The 16476-nt window shown below is 46.1% G+C and overlaps 1 long non-coding RNA gene across 1 annotated transcript in view; it reads left to right on the plus strand.

Annotated features, from left to right (window-relative positions):
• The window catches only part of LOC311597445, a 33181-nt gene extending 17366 nt beyond the window's left edge, over positions 1 to 15815 (plus strand). Inside the window, exons 2-3 of the long non-coding RNA XR_014779239.1 lie at positions 14568 to 14649; positions 15683 to 15815. This is a non-coding gene — a long non-coding RNA (uncharacterized lncRNA). The remainder of the gene's footprint in view (positions 1 to 14567; positions 14650 to 15682) is intronic.
• Positions 15816 to 16476: the final 661 nt, after the last annotated feature.

The following is a 16476-nucleotide window of genomic DNA, read 5'->3' on the forward strand; positions in this document are numbered from 1 at the left end:
GCCTCAGCTTAGTGCTCACCACTAATGCACCACCTAAGCCACCTGTGTCAGTCAGGTTCTCTGAAGAGACAGAGGATATGCATAAAGAGGGACTCGTTAGATTGGCTTAAGCAGTGTGGTCTGAGTAGTCCAGCAATGGCTGACTTCACACCGAAGAGCTTGAGAACCCAGAGGGATTCATTTCACTAGGCTAGGATGCCTCAGTAGTCTCCATGTTGGACCGCTGAAGAAGGTGGCTTCTGATGTCAGAGAATGGTGAAGCAGGAGTGACAGCAATGGCATAGATGTATTAGCCAGCAAGACGTGAAGGCAAACAGGCAAAGAGACATAGAATTTCCTTTGGACTTTCTTATATCTATCCTGTGCAGAAAGGTACCACCCACTGTGTGTGTGTGTGTGTGTGTGTGTGTGTGTGTGTGTGTGTGTGTGTGTGTATGGCGGGGGATGGGAGGCCGGTGGTGGCTCTCCTCTTTAGTTAATCTTTCTAGGAAATACACCTTATAGATCTGACAATTGGCATAACTTCTAGTTGATTCTTGATCTAATTCTGTTAATGACCAAAATTAACCATCATTCCATCATCCACTTATTGGGCCCTGCCTTAGCTTCCAGTTCTAAAACAGATGTCTAAGTATAGATACTTAGCTATCAAACTTAGGACTTGTATCCTAAGTGACTGCAGTGTGAGGAGGACAGTGAGAAGAGCTTTGTAGTTACACATCTAGTCCATTTGGGGATCTTAGTAGCAAGGAAATGTCATGTATCAGCCAGCAGTTCTCAACCTGTGGGTCTCGACCCCTTTAGGGGTCTCATATCAGATAGCCTGAATATTAGATATTTACATGAAGACTCATAACAGTAGCACAATTACAGTAGCAATGAAAATGCTTCTGTGGTTGGGGATCATCACAGCATGAATAGTGTTAGTCTGCCACCGCGTTATGAAGGTTGAGAACCACTGCTCCAGGCTTTGCATGGCATCTGTCTCCAGCAAGAGACACATTGTGCCTGGATTCTCCAGGGCAGCAGGGTTTGGGCGTAGCCCCATGTGGGCCTTTGAGACATGGGGATAGAGTGTTCACGCACAGATTAGTGTCCTCTGGTGAGGAGGAGTTGATAAACCCTGTCGTGGGGGCTGGATTGTTCCCACAGAGTGGATTATTAGCGAGTTTCCCCCTTTTTATTTCTATTTTCCGTGATGAATTAAGCCTGCGTGAGGAGGCTGTCAGAGCTGAGCAGATGACATCACCAGGCTCCGAGGCTTCCAATCTGCAGAACCATGAACCAAACGAACCTCCTAAAGAAAATCCTTGAGTTTACGTTGTCATAGGAGCAGAAAGCAAATGCAGACAGGACCTGAGACTAAAAATCCTACCAGACTCTCGGCAGGAGGCCTTTTCCATGACCTTCCTGTTCGGAGGTTGCATTCCTTAATTTTCCATGTTCCATGGCAGCAGTAGCCATTGGTTTTCTGCGGGGGTATCACCACATGCCTCCCTCCTCCATCGGCACTCAGACCCAGTGCTGAGAACTGGCTCTTGATGGTCCACATATGGCAGAATACCAGCTGGCGCCTCAGCAGTACAGACCTCAGCTTAAAGCAGAGGGAAGCATTGGTTCCCAAGCACTCTTTCTCTTTTCTGACTGGCTGGTGGTGGGACACACCCTGACAAAGGCAGGATGGAAATCCAGGCTCTCCTGAGGCCATATGACATAAACAGTGCGGCCAAGGCCGAAGGAAGGGAAGTGAAAGAAGGACACCTTAGACAGACAGGATTTTTCTCATTTTCCTCCCCCACCTCAGCTTCCACTGAGACACATAAACAATATATTCCTGAAAAGAAGACATGAGTGGGTCTGTGGGTGGAGCAGGATGGTTCACTGGTTAGAACGTCTTGCGCTCCTCACTATACAGGGACTCACAGATTGGACACTGAGTATCTTAGCCTGAATAAGGATATGGGGTTTTGCTCTGGATCTTTTACCATGTCCCAGAAGGTACATTTTCCCCCTTGGGGTCACTTAAATTACCATTTCTTCAAATGGTAATAAACACCTGATATCTGAGTTTGGCCTTCTTGCTGGACTGGCAGTTTCATGAGAGTGGAGATTGCATCTGCTATAGTCACCCAGTAACTGTTCCAAAGGTGCCTAATGAATATATGCCACTAAATTGTGGGCCACAAACCTGTTTTTCCACCAGGGAAATGATAACAAACCAAAATAACAATTCTACTAGAGCCTAACTTGACAAACTAGTGAGTTTACTGGGGTTACTCACAAAGTACCTGAGAAGTTACCTACAGGAACAGGAAGGATTCAGAGGGATCTACATCACTGAAAAGCCCACCTCAGCCTGAGTGACAGCTCATGAACTCTTCAACTCTAGTCCTCTCTGTACAACTTGAAGACAGTTCTGCTGGCAGGAGTCTCCTCCCCCATAGTTGTCCACTAGTCCATAACCTTGGTGAGGGACCTGTGCATCCTGCTAGTTTCAGGAACTTCTTGAGACTTACAAGTTGCCTACCTCCTGAGACTTACAAAATTTACCTTTCCTTTCTGATGAGAACATTTTAATTTGATTTCTTGAGTGTTAAGGAGTCTTCCAGAGGGATGGAATGGTTCAACTCAGAGGAAATTGCTGCATGATATAAATAGATGGGAAAGAAGTGTTGGTTTGAAGAAGATCCACAGAACAACAACAAAAAGAATTTAAAGGATCATACTGGAGCTATTACTAAAAATGTTATAACCAGAGAACCCAAAGGAAGGGTCTTATCCAGGAAAAGCCAACAATGAAAGAAGAAATACTCACTCAACCTCTTCAGCCCTTACAGCAGCTGATACCCTAGTGGGGCTATGATGGCAGGGAGGTTAGGGCAGTTGGAGAAGTAGAGTATCTATCATTCTCTTGGAGTTTAACAGTCTACAGTGCTGCTCAACAACTGTCTCAAAGCATCCCTGGGCTCCTATATCACAGCATTTATGGCAGAAAATGGGGAAGGCACTAGTCAGTTGTAAAAAATCAATAAGGAACCAAAGTTGACATCGATAAAATTGCTGAACTTCAAGAAAAGCCCAGTTTGAACTATTCTTCAAAAGTAAAAAAATTCTCAACACGTTAACTAGTAGAACAAAAGCTAATTATTTGACAGAATATCATATACGTGAATGTCTTTTATGTCTAACTTCCTGCTTAGAAGCAAAACATCTATGGAGTTACATTGTCTTTGGAAACTTTCTTAAGCCAAAAGTTTTTCATAGACCTAATCCTGAAAGTAAATACATTCACATGTAACCAACTATATATACACTGAGAGTTACTTATAACAGATGACGTGTAAGCTTGCTGTGGTTTGGGTCTGAAGTGTCCCCCACAGGCTCATCTTTTATAGTTTAGTTTCCAGCTGATGGAGTCAATCCCTAAGAAAGACTGATCCTGATGGGTGAGTTTGCTGATGGAATTGTCATAAAACATTACTGGAAAGTAGCACCTAGCGGGAAGTAAGTAAGGCACCTCAGCTATGGAAACATGCCCTGAAAAGATATACATTGCCCCTGCTCTTCCTTTCTCTCTCTGCTTTTTGTTTTTGTGTTTTTTGTTTTTTGCTTCTGATCAACATGAGATGAACAGTTTTCTTACATCACAATGCTCTGTCTCATATAGACCTAGAAACACAGAACCAAGTGACTGAATCCTTTAAACCTGTGAGCTGAAATAAATGTTTCTTTCTTTTTGATTGTCACAACATTGCACAACTATACTGTATCATAAGAACATGTACAAGCACATACACAGAGACTATTATATATAGTCAGTCCCTGGTGTCTGAAGGTTCTAGGACTCCCACACAATCTCAGGACACTACAATCCATCCATGCTAAATGGCCCTGATATAATTTATGCAAAACCCCCTAAACATCTTAACTTATCCCTAGATTGCTACTAACACGAAGTGTAAACAGTTGTCTGCTTTAGAGAAGCGTTGGCTGTTGGTTTTCTTGTAGTTCTTTGTGCATGCTGGGCAAACACCCGGCCATGATGTCACCTCTGCAGCCTTGATTTGCCAAATAGTGGCCAGGAAAAAGTACGTGGTCACCGACGATAGAGTTTGGGTTTGGTTGTGTCTGTGGTAGAGGAACTGCATGTGTCTGGCAAAATTGTCCTGCTCAGTCATGGTCCCAACACCAGCAGTTTCAAGTGAGATCTTGGTGAAGCAGCAGCCTCAAAATGCTAGAAAGTTCTTTTTTAAGTGAAGGAGAGAATGTCCCAGCTAGCATGACCTCAAGCTCCCACAGCTGAGAACGTGGACGTGTGTCCAGCCCAGTCAGCCAAGGCAACAACTTACATACAGGTCAAAGACTATTGCAGAGTCTGTGGAAACAACCCACAGTCTACCCTCTTTCCTAGGAGATCCTGCCTTGGGATTTTCCTCAGCTGGACCATACCCCACTCTCACTCGAAGCTAAATTCTCTTTCTTTTGGAATCTAGTCATGGAGGAGTGCACACCATGTTCTGGCTGTGCTCTGGGTACTCATAAGGCCCTCGGAACACTGAGTACTGACGACGTGGCCTTGCTGCCTGGAGCTTGCCTTTGCACCGGGCTGGTTGTGAGAATGTGGCCTCACTGTGGGAAACATGGTAAATGCAGGGCTGAGCAAGCGCGGGGAAGCTGCCTACCTTTTTTTATAGGTGAAGCCATTGCTCCCTTGTCAGACTCTCGTCTTCCCACATGTGTGTCTTAGTTCCACTCCTGCCACTGTGGTAGGAGAGTCCGACACCAAGGAACTGAAGAAAGAACGTATTCTGGCTTAGGGCTCTGTAACAGATACAGTTTTTCATGGTTGGGGTAGCAGGAGCATACAGTAGGCCTGAGAGTCAGGAAGCTGGCCGATCACATTTGATTCACGCCCAGGAAGCAGAGAGAGAGAACAGGATGTGAGGCAAGGCTCTAAACCCTCAAAGCCCACTTCCCGTGACACATTTCTTCCAGCAAAGCTATACCTCCTAAAGGTTCTGTGCCGTCCCCAACCAACACCACCAGCTGTAGGCCAAGTGTTCAACACACGAGCCTATGGGGAAGCATTTCATATTCAAGCTATAATATCCAGCTTCATTTTGCTTAGTCCCTAGGAAGCAGATGCGTGTGACTCAGTCGCAGGCTGAAGAGATGGCACCATCCCCCTCCTTACTAAAGAACGAGCCATGGCAGCCTCGCTGCCTCCTGAGGTTGTGAGAGGAGGCTTCATGCGCCACAATGTGCTTTCAGAAGCACAGACGACCAATTACATTCAGAATCAAGGGCTGGGTTTCCGCCGCGACACACCTCTGATAAGTCCCATCAGGATGCTGGTATTTGCCTTCTGGCACTGTGAGTGTGGAGTCAGGAGGAGGTTAAAATGCCCTGAGGGGATTCCTTCTAGCATCGCAACTTTGTTGTGGAAACATGTTCTTTTTAGGCCTGAGGAACTCTCATAGTGGCCGGAACTCTCATAGTGGCCGGAAGGATTCAGGCCCTTTGTGGAGCTGTTTGCCACCTTCTAACCGTTTCACAGTGAGCCTTTATCTTCTGGTTCTTTGAACCTCTGTGCAGTTCTTTCTGCCATGCTCCCAGTTGGTGGTGCTCTACTCTCAGGGCCGAACATTGCTTCTAAGACATGAGCTGGCACTGTGTGCCTTCAGGGAGTAGCAGGGGCCGCCTGGCCAGCCCACCCAGGAGGAACACCGGTCCTGAATGGTGAGCTGGCAGTTGATTCTGTTCATTAAAATGTTCACTCCAATGAGCTGTGCCTGAATCTGCCAAAAGTGGTTATAATGACCACCACACAACCTGCTTTTTGAATGAATTTCATGGAGTCTGCTTTTGATCAGATAATAAGCATTTTTGAATATTAATATCTTTTCCATAAGCTGGACTCAGTGTTGGTGACTTCCTGGGTACTTGATTTTGCTGAGTAGGATCAGCCCTCCTGGGACTGGTTGCTATGCCACGGGGGACAATGGGATTCCTCACACAGTGGTGCCATAGGATTTAGCACTCATTTTCCCAGATGGAGTACAAACCTTGACTCTTACATCCTGGGAGCTTCTGAAAATTAAAGCTAACGCACAGCGTGACACAATAGAATGTAATTAAATCCATTCATGGACAGATGACACCCGAGCTGTGCTGTCTGCACTGGGAATGCACTGAATTATGCTTGCTAGGCATTGCAGTCTCCTCAGAATCCAGTCGAGCTTATCTTTACGTCCTTCATGCGGAGAGCACCATGTAAGTCAGGTGGGCTCCATAGCTTGAGGGCTGCAGTTGCAGAACTTGCCTTCTCTTTCTGACTTTTTAATTGGGGGTATATCTATTTACTGATTTTCATAAGGACATTTGTACATACACCTGTATAATAAAATTTGACTGTACTCTCCAAATGTATTTATTGCCTTTGTTAGTAACTTCTCCCCTTTGCAAGTTTCACTTTTACTTTCATGTCAGGCATACATACGTGTGTTTATTTGTCTATATACCATCAAGGATCAACTAATGAGAAAAAACATGTATGGCTTCCACAGTCTGACTTGGTTTGTTAATATGGTAATTTTAATTTGCATTCATTTCACTAAAGACAAGACAATTTTGTCCTTCCTTGTGACTGAGTATAATTCATGTGTGTGTGTAGATGCATATATCCTATGCCTTTTAACCTTTCCTCTGTTGATGGGTACCTAGGTTGGTTCCACAACTTAACTATTGTAAACAGTGCAACAATAAACACTGATGTGCAAATACCCCTATGATATGCTGACTTAAGCCCTTTGAGGAAATACCCAGGTGTGGTATTGTGGGGTCATATGGTCAGTTTATTTTTAGTTTTTGTGGTCTGTTTGTTTTAGGACATCCATGCTATTTCCATAGTAGCTGAGCTAATTTACATTCTCAGCAGTGTATTAGCAGTCCCCTGACTCCCAAATCCTTGCTGTTATTTATTATCGTAGTGATTGGCATTCTGACTGAGGTGATATAGACCAGGCTGGTCTTTAACTCATGAGCCCCTTGCCTCAGTCTATGGAGCGCTTAGATAGCAGGTGTATGTCATAACTGGTTTCTAACTTTTTAAAAGGCAATTTAAGTTCTTTTTCTGTGTGGACATAGGCTTGGATATCTTAGTCTTGGCAGAGTGGTGGACGTCTCAATTATGGCCAGATATTCAACTTACTCAGCAGAGAATGGACTTCTGGTTTCTCTTAGAATATTACTACTACTGCTGCTGCTACTGCTACTACTACTACTACTACTACTACTACTACTGTTATTATTATTATTATTATTATTATTATTATTATTAGTAGTAGTAGTAGTAGTAGTAGTAGTAGTAATAGCAGAATGTGTGTATGTGTGCATGCATGCATGATTTGTGTGTGTTTGTGTGCACCATAGTGCACATGTGAAAGTCACTGGACAATTCTGTAGAGCTGATCCTTTCCATTCCCCTTGAGAGTTGGGGGGTGACTCCAGACCACTGTGATTGCTCAGCCATCTTAGCAGCTCCTTCTCTCTAGGTCTGTGATCAAAAAATCTGAGGCAGGAGATCTGGAAAAGGATCACAGCTCAGACTGGTCTCCCAGAGGCCTGGCTTCAGTGCCGAGCACCAATGTTGCAAGGCTCATGCACACATAGCTGCTCGACAGACATTGTACTCATGTGCACAATACACAACATTTTAAAAACGTAAATGAAATAGTTTTTTTAAAGCAAAAGGTGAGGCAGTAGATTAAAGGCATGTACTTATTGGCTTAACTAATTCTGACCTAGGACAACAGGAGGGATATTAAAGGAAGTCATCTGACTTCCTGGCTTGGAAGACAAGGCACACACCCTCCAAGGAGAGGATGAGGTCAGGCCCAAAGCACAGAGTTTTCTTTTCTCTCTCTAAAAGCCCATGGGTCCTCTGGAGCCTGTGGGTGGCATTGTTGGTGGGATGTGTGTGATCCCTATGCAAATGATTCATCTCCGGCGTGGGTGGTCCCTGAAGACCCTCTAGAAGACTCTCGATTGTTTTGAAGCTTCCTGATGCTGCCAGGGTTCTCCTGGGGCCCATCAGGGGTTTTCTCTCTCAGTCACTGGGAACCAAACCCTCATTACCAAGGTGAAGCCGAGGTTAGGTTGCTCTGGCTTACTTCTCAGCAGCAGGGGAAATGATTGGTTTTTCAAATGCAGACCTCCCAGTGGCCTTCTGGAAGGCCATCAGCTGTCTTTGGAGCCAAGTTACAAAGGGAGGCGGTAGCTGGTCCAGCAAGGGTTCTGATCACTGACAGGGAGATTAAGAGAAGGTGCCAGCGACATCTGCCTCTGTCATCTGAGTACTCACCTGGGTCTGTCAAGCACAAGCCCCTCTTCCTTCCTTGGTCATAAAAGCACACAGCTTTCTCTTCGGTATGGGCCCACCTATGTGGGGCCAGCCAGGAGGCACATTTGCCCTGGAGGTCTGCTTATGTTTGGAAGTTTGCCTTGTTACTGCAATTCTCAGGGCACAGGTGGACCCATGCCAGATGTTAGAGCCTGGTCTTTTTTTCCAGTAGGGTCAAGGGTGAGTAGCTCAAGTTAGTAGAGACTGGAGGGCCCCAAGGGGAAGATTCAGTTGGGCCTGCTTTCTGATGTCTAGCCTCTGACACAAAGATGTTTGCAGCTCCAAGAGTCCCTCGTCGTATCAAACAAGCCACCCCCATCACTAATCCCAACTTCCTGTTCTGAAGCTTGGACTTTAATAATGGGTCTTCTGTAGTCCATTTGTTTGACTGAGAAACATAATTCTGCCATGTGGCTCCCTAAGCGGAAAGATAAAATTCAAACGGTCAGGACCTGTCAGCATTTGTGTGTGGGTGTGCCGCTTTCGCATTGGCTTACATGGGATTGTTACGTAAGTTATCAGAAAAGAATCTGCCATCAAATATGGGCCCAAGAAGATGGACACCTATTCTAGGTAAGAAGAGAGCTTCTGCTATGTCTTGGCTGCCTGTGAGCTTGAAGACACTTTCATCTGGGGGCGTTGGCTTCTGCAGGCCAGCAAGGAGCCAGCCATGGCTAAGAAGCATTTAGGGAGAAGGAGTAAATAAGTTTGGCACTACTCCTTGAAATTCTTTACCCAGGTATTGAAAGTCTCAGTGATCGATCAAAGACAACAAAGAGTTGATTAGGGAGCATCAAACCCTGAAAATGCAGAAGGGGCCAGGATAAACTCGTAGTCTTTTATCTGTTGCTTCTCTATAAGCTGTGACCTGCAAAAGTAGCTAGAGGGCAGGGAGAGCTTACGTTGGGCTAAACTTTGGGGAGACAGAGTCATCAAGAGGGGAGGGCACGGCAAAAGGAGCAGGAGGCAGCTGGTGGTACCCTCCCCTCCAGCAGGCAGTGGACAAAGATGAGTTCCCCTTTTCCAGTCCCACAAGACGGTGGCACCCACATTCAGGATGGGTCCCCCCTGCCTCAGTTAAACATCTCTGGAAAAGTCCCCAAGACACAACCAGAGGTGTAGATTCTGAGTCAGGTCAAATTGACAGTGGAGATGAACCAGGACAACTGTCAGTCTCTCCTGAGCCATTTTCTCCACCTCAGCACAGCCATAGCATCACCTAGCCCCGTGATTGGCGTGTTTGCTCTTCATCTTAATGGGTAAGAAATGGCCAGACAGAGACTCTGAGGAGATTGGTAGATAATGTTAGACGATGCTTGACTGCACAGGAACAATTTAGGTTATTGTCAGGGATCTTTACTAAGCTACTATTTCTCCACATTCAGATCAGTGAATACAAGGCTGATACAGCAAATACAGTGCCATAGAGACATCCAAAGTCTTTAAATCTCTGGCCTTTCCAGAATAGGGCAAGCTGAGCCTAGAGGCACTGAAGTTGGCCTGGGGACTGTGGTGTTTTTAGGTTTTACCAATTTGCTAACAGTGGATCTGCAAGGAGCTTAGGAGGCCATGGGAGAAAAAACAACATGAAGGATGAATTACCTATTCAAGGTTCGGAGTATAAGACTACAGAGAAACCAATTACATTTCATCTCATATTATATCCTAGTTGGCCAGCTGGGGATGGTATTTGGGAAAGTTCTGGGAACTGCAGTGGATGGGCCTTGCTGGAGGAAGTAGCTCACTGGGAATGCCCCTTGATGGCTCCTTGTCTCTTTGTGCTTCCTGTCTGCCATGAGATGAAGGAACTTCTCCACACTCCCACAGCTGTGACGCACAGAGCTAAACTGAGGACAGAGCTCTCTGCGACTGTGAGCCAACACCGCGCCCCTTAAATTCTTTCTAAGGGATATTTTGTCATGGCGGCGAGAAGTGTGATTAGCAAAGACTGAAACCCTCTCTGAGAGCTCTAAGGTTTCCAGGGCCTATAATCTATGAATCCCATGACGTGAGAGCATTGTGACAGTATTATGACACTCTCCCACAGCAAGCAATAAGGCGCCTGCCTGTTTGCCATCTTACGACCACAGACATGGTGAACCCATGTGCAGGCCTGCTGGTGATCCGAGCCTAAAATGGTCAGCTCTAGAAGGCTGGTGGCACTTCAGGGATGCTACAGACCAAGCTTCGGTCCTAGCTGCTGCTCTTTGTTGGGCAGGAGACTGAATCTGGGAGCATGAACTCAGGTTCTTGGCCAATGGCTTCTGGCTTCCGGGCAGGAGGCTCTCTTCTCAGTGGTCTACTCCTTTAGATGGGGGGTTGGCTTTCTTGCTGGACAGTCTGAACCTGGTGGGGCTCCCTCTCCTGATTTGGACAGTCCCAGGAAACAAGGCCCCCAGGTTTCAGTAACTGGATCTTGCTCTATGTGTGACTGTCCAATTTAAATATTTTTCTTTTTTTCTATTACTCTATTATTGCTTTTTGCTATTGAATTTTGAGATAGGGTGCCACTGTGTATCCCAGGTTAATCTCTTACCACAACCTCCTGAGTACTAGGATTATAGGTATGTGCCACCACACCCAGCTCATCTCAGTCACTTCTGCCGAAGTTTATCCATTATTTGGACTAGGATAAGAACTACAGTTCCAGCAAGTTCTTTAGCCTGGGTCTAATGGTTGTACTGAGACTCGTGGTCCTCCCACCAAGGTGGCAGTCAGCTATGATACCTATTGTGTGCACTGAGCTAGAGCCTGCTTGGTTTCCAGGCACCCATAGGCCACTTCCTCACCAGAGTAATGCTGTATGCTGTATCAACACTTCATGGCAACCCAACCTCTGGGTTCTCTCAGCTTCTTCTGAAGGCTGCGCATCTCTTTTGCGAGACAATCCAGCTTGCTTGACTTCAGAGGCACTGGTGTGGGACAGTTGAGCCACCCTTGATTCACGAGGTAGTTGGAGGAGGAGGAGGAGGTTTCCTTCTCTCTCCTGGTGGAGAGTTGGTTATGGGAAAGACTGGATGCGGAACAGACTCTCCATGGCTCACCAATGGGCAGCAACAACCATTTAAAAATAACATTTCAGCTCGCGCTTGAGGCGTTGGTGGAAGGAAGTGTTGCTGCTGCTTGGAGGTGAGCTATGAATGACCTCGTCTCAGAAGTACAGAAATTTCCTCTGAAGTTAGTATTGTGTGTTAGGGTAGAGCAAGAACAAACAATAGCTAGAAAAAAGCAGAACCAATTTCTTATACTTGTTCCCTCCCTGCCTCCCTGCTTGCCTCCCTCCCCTGGCTCCTTGGATTCTACGTCTTATCCACATGTATACTGAAGATTTGTGTGTTATCCTTTCTGCTACATGTAAGGCCCGAAAGGAATAAAGCATTTGTTGAGCAATTCGCTGGGTGTGCGTTTCTACATTGTCAGGCCCTTGTAGCTCATTGAATCCTAAAGTCATACTGTGGGACAGGCACTACAGAGATGAAGGTAGAATGCTCATGTAGAGAGGAAGGGCACGGGTAGCATTTCACAAGAAGGGCGAGAATGCAGAACTTGACAAAAGGCACTGCTTTGGCAGTGTGTTGCTCGTTCCACCAGCCCTGGCTAACTGAAGGGCGGGTCATGGGAACTCTCCTGGTTTCATCAGAAATTCGGTAGACAGATGCAGGGGGCATAGTATTTGACTTGATTACTAACTGACAAAATGTACACATGTGGGAAATGAAAAAAGAGAAGGAAGAAAGTGGGAAAGCACGGAGCCAGGGTCCAGCTTGCTCAGTCCATGCCCCTTTACCTCTGAGAGCCAAGGGAGGCCTGGGGCAGGGAAAAGACATTGACAGGGAAGGCCTGTGCATGCAGGCTCCAGCATCTGCTTGCTTTTTCACTTTCAGTGCAAAATTGTGAGTGTGCCTTGTGTCTGAGGCTTCTACTAACCCTGGCAAAAAAACAAAACAAAACAAAACCCAACAACAACAAAAACAAACAAAAAACAAAAAAACAACAAAAAAACCAAACCAAACCAAACAACAACAACAAAAAAAACCCCATACAGGCCCTATTATTATTGTCCTCTATAATCACTATAGGTTTCCTTATAGCCAACGAACACGAGGCCACCTGATTACGGGAGCCATCCAACGCTACATGATGCTTCTCCTGAAGACCTCTAGTCATGCGCACATCAGTCATCACCCAGCATGCTCTACTCAATTCGGTTTCCTGTGAAACGCATCAGGGACAAAGCTCACATTCTTAAGGACCAAATATGCGCTTAGACCTAAGAGGAGTTGCATTGTCTCTTAAGGCAGAATTATGTAAACTCTTCTCAGAATACTCTTAAGAAGCATTGTTTGACTTGGGAAGGATTTATGAGGTAGAGTGCCCTTGACATCTATTTCAAATAAATATGAAAGCGCAGCCTGTAAATTTAACTTCCTCTTAAGTGGCGGTTACGAAGGGAGGCAAGATTGGCTCAGGATAATGGGAGCTGAAGGCTTTGCAAACGGTGGGAGGGTGGGAGACCAAGATGTGGGTGTTTCCTGCTGCAGTGGGTAGAGTTGCCAGGGAGCTAACCCCGGGGTGGGCACAGCCCACGCTGAATGTGGCTAGCCACTCTAGGCAGTCCCTCTGTTCCTGGATCCACCGGTCACAGTTGCAACACATCCCCAAGGTCTCAGGCATCCCTGCTTGATAAATATTTGGTTAGTCTGCATCCCAAGTGTCCTGTTGATACTACTCTGACAAAGCAAAAACAGCCTCCTCATCATGAGGACAAGTCATATTGTCCCTGCACCTGCTCAGGAACTGTTAGAAAATATCCGGGGTTAGTATCAACATGCTCAGGGGAGGAGATGGACATCCTCCTCCACGTCCGAGGTCTGGGGATACAGTCTTAGCTACAGAACAGTGCGGCCTACGGTGATGCGCACAGGCTTCAAAGGCAAAAGGATCCAAAGCTCCGAGTTCTGGTCCTGCCCCATTCTATCCTTCTCCTTGTTCGTCAGTGCCCTGAACTCCTCCTATGTTTTGGATGAGTTGATCAAGAGTTACAGATGGAAAAATGACTGAAAAGTAAGCTCTTCCTAAAAGGTAGTTACTATCATTATTTAAAAAATAGCTCCTCATGGTCCAGTCGGATCCACTGGGTAAACGGACTTCTATTCAGCTTGACTATGTATATATATATATAGAATTTCAACAGTGACTGGTGACCACTCTGTCAGTCTCTCACTGACCTTCCAGTGGCTTTGACGTTCCAATTCCCAATGCAGAAATGCTCGCTTACAACATGCCAGTGAGTAAATACCTCAGTTTCCCCAGTTGCCTTTCCATAAAGGGAGGCTTGACTAGATTCATAGCGTAGTCTATTCCTATCAGCAACAGGAACACTGTTTGTGTGGCTGTACGGGAATGAAGGTCACATAGCTGAAACCCAAGAGAGGAGAAGGAAGTGCCCCGTGCCTTCGGATGTAGCATGGCCTGTGTTGTCTCAGCGCACTCTTCCACAGACGGGCCTGACAGCTTCCCAAGGGAAAATCTAAAGGACGTTTCCTTCGAAGGACACATTCAGGATGACTGGGCTAAATCAACAGACTGAGAAATATTGATGTGTAAATCAGAGAGAAGCCATTGAGCTGTGAGGTCCGTGTTTGGTTTAGGGGGGATTTTTGACTTTGAAATGAGAAAGCTGACCCCGTATGTGGTACCCCCTGTAAGCGTGGGAAACCGCGGGTTTCAGACAGCGAGGGACTTGCAAATATTTGGGTTAGTTTTTTTTTTCTTTCCACACACTGATAAGTTCTAGTTTTAATTCCTTCCCAGACTTACTCTACTACGTATTTATTCTGCACTTTGTTCTGAGTGCCCCTTAAATGTAACACACACACACACACACACACACACACACACACACACACACACACACACACACACCATGGACAACAGCGTAACTGTTGCTTATTCAATTAATAGAAACCAAATGTCCCAGTAGCTAGCCACTCCACCCTGCAGGCCTTCCCTTTCCCACTGATTTGAGTCTCTCTCCCCATGAGCTCATTTTCTTCTCCGTTCCCTCTACCCCAGGCTGCAAATGTCTACAGGCTTTTGTCAGCCACACTTAAAGATGCCCGACTCCCTGAGAGTGAACTTGCCTGCCTTGTTTCATTATTCGCAGGGCATTCCTCACAGACGGGGACCTTGACCTTCTGAAATTCCTGTTGAAGATTAGATACCAGACCCAGCAGTCCACAGGAGAGGTAATGGACGGCTTCGGGGACACACAGCAAGACCTCCAGAGGGGTCAGATTGTTAACTCACGGGAAATGTGGATCTGATGGTCTGACAGGATGCAGCTCATGCTCTAATCTGAGTCTGGCACTGGGGGTCGCTGAGTCCTAAGGAGGGGGTAGGCCAGGCTTTGGTTCATCGGAGGCCTTCGTTTGGACACTTTTGTTTTTTAAACACGCAAATACTATTGGGCCCCCATTGTGTGATTTTTGGGAGCTCTGCTTTTTCTTGCTCTGACCTGTCATTTCTCCCCCCCCTCCACCCCCACCCCCCACCCCCACTGTCCACCCTTGCCATTTACCACTGCAGCATTAGGCTTTTCCAGAAGTTTAAAGTATTCCTTTGGCAGCTCGTCAGTAAGATAGAGGTTTAAAAGCTGTCATGTGACTTTTCCTGAGGAGATTTAAATGTGTGTTCACCTCCTTGATGGGCACCAAAAGATGATAGAAATGGTCCATCCCAGCCTGGTCTGGAGAACCAATGAGCTTATTGATGCTACTTACAGGAGCATGAAGGGTTCCTTCCAGGAGCCTGGGTGACATAAAAGCCAATTCGTGGTGGGAAAAATATCACTCCAACAGCAGTTATTACTTACAAAAATGGCAAGAAAGGGTCACCAGGGGCCGGTAACCTTGTATTTCCTGGATGCTCTTCTAGTATGCCCCAAGACTACACATAGCTAGCTGTAGAACTGGAATCAGGTGAGGATCTAATGGCACCTCTTAGCTTAGCCACCACCAAGACCCCCAATCACTGTTCTGTTTCCTGATTACTTCATTGCCTGGCCGTAGGGGAAAGGCCTCTTCTAGGGAGCCTGAGCAAGTGCACCATGATGGCTGATGGCCCAGTCAGGTCTGGAGGAAGCAGCCCCACCCTAACAGAAGTCAGTTTGCTTTCCTGCAACTGTAGGGGGTCTCCAAGGGGGAAATCTAACCAAGAAAGGCATGCCATTCATTTGGTGTGAAAATTGGCTAATGAATGCCTTGTTTTGTGTTTACATAGAGGCTTTAAGTTTCAAGCTCTTTCGGAAACATCTGAATTTTACTGAAGAGGCCTTGGGCAGCAGGCTCCCAACTGGTCCCTCTGTCTGCTACTCTGCATCTGATGGTTTTTGTGACTCACTTTCTGATCCGGGTTCAGAACACTGTGTTTGCCGTGGTAGGTGTTTCCCAGGCCCCATCTGATGGCTGTCTCCTGTCTTTTTTTTTTTGTTCACTAACAAGCCACTGGGTGGATGACTGAGAGTGTGAGCGCCTAGAGTACCAGTTTCACAGAGAGGACAAGAGTGGGTTCCTATCACATGGACAAATACTACAGAAGTCTGACAGATTTATATCTGTGACCCCAAACTCATTCACCGAGGCTCCCTTTTTGTTGGAATACAGTTAGCAGCATTTATAGGGAAGACAAATGATAAAAAAAAGTTAAATTATCTGCATTTTCTTCTAAACATTTTAAAAATTAATGTGTAGCTAGCATACAAAGAAATGTTTCATTTTCAGATGTCATTTCTGCTTGGTCTTAGTTGGCCCTTTGCTGCCCCACCCCCTCCTCCTCCCTCTCTCCCCAGTCTACCCTGTGCTCTCACGTCTATATCCTCTGTGACCTTCTCTTGTTTCCTCCTCTTCCTCCTTCCATTATTTTCTCATGTCCTACACACACACACACACACACACACACACACACACACACACACACACCTAGATGACATATATGAAGGAAAACACATGTATTCATCCTAACTCTGGTTTACTTTGTTTAACATGATCATCTCCCCTCCATCAATTTCTCTGCAG

Source organism: Acomys minous (assembly GCF_964271855.1).
Source record: "Acomys minous genome assembly, chromosome: 5".
Classification (NCBI taxonomy): Eukaryota; Metazoa; Chordata; class Mammalia; order Rodentia; family Muridae; genus Acomys; species Acomys minous.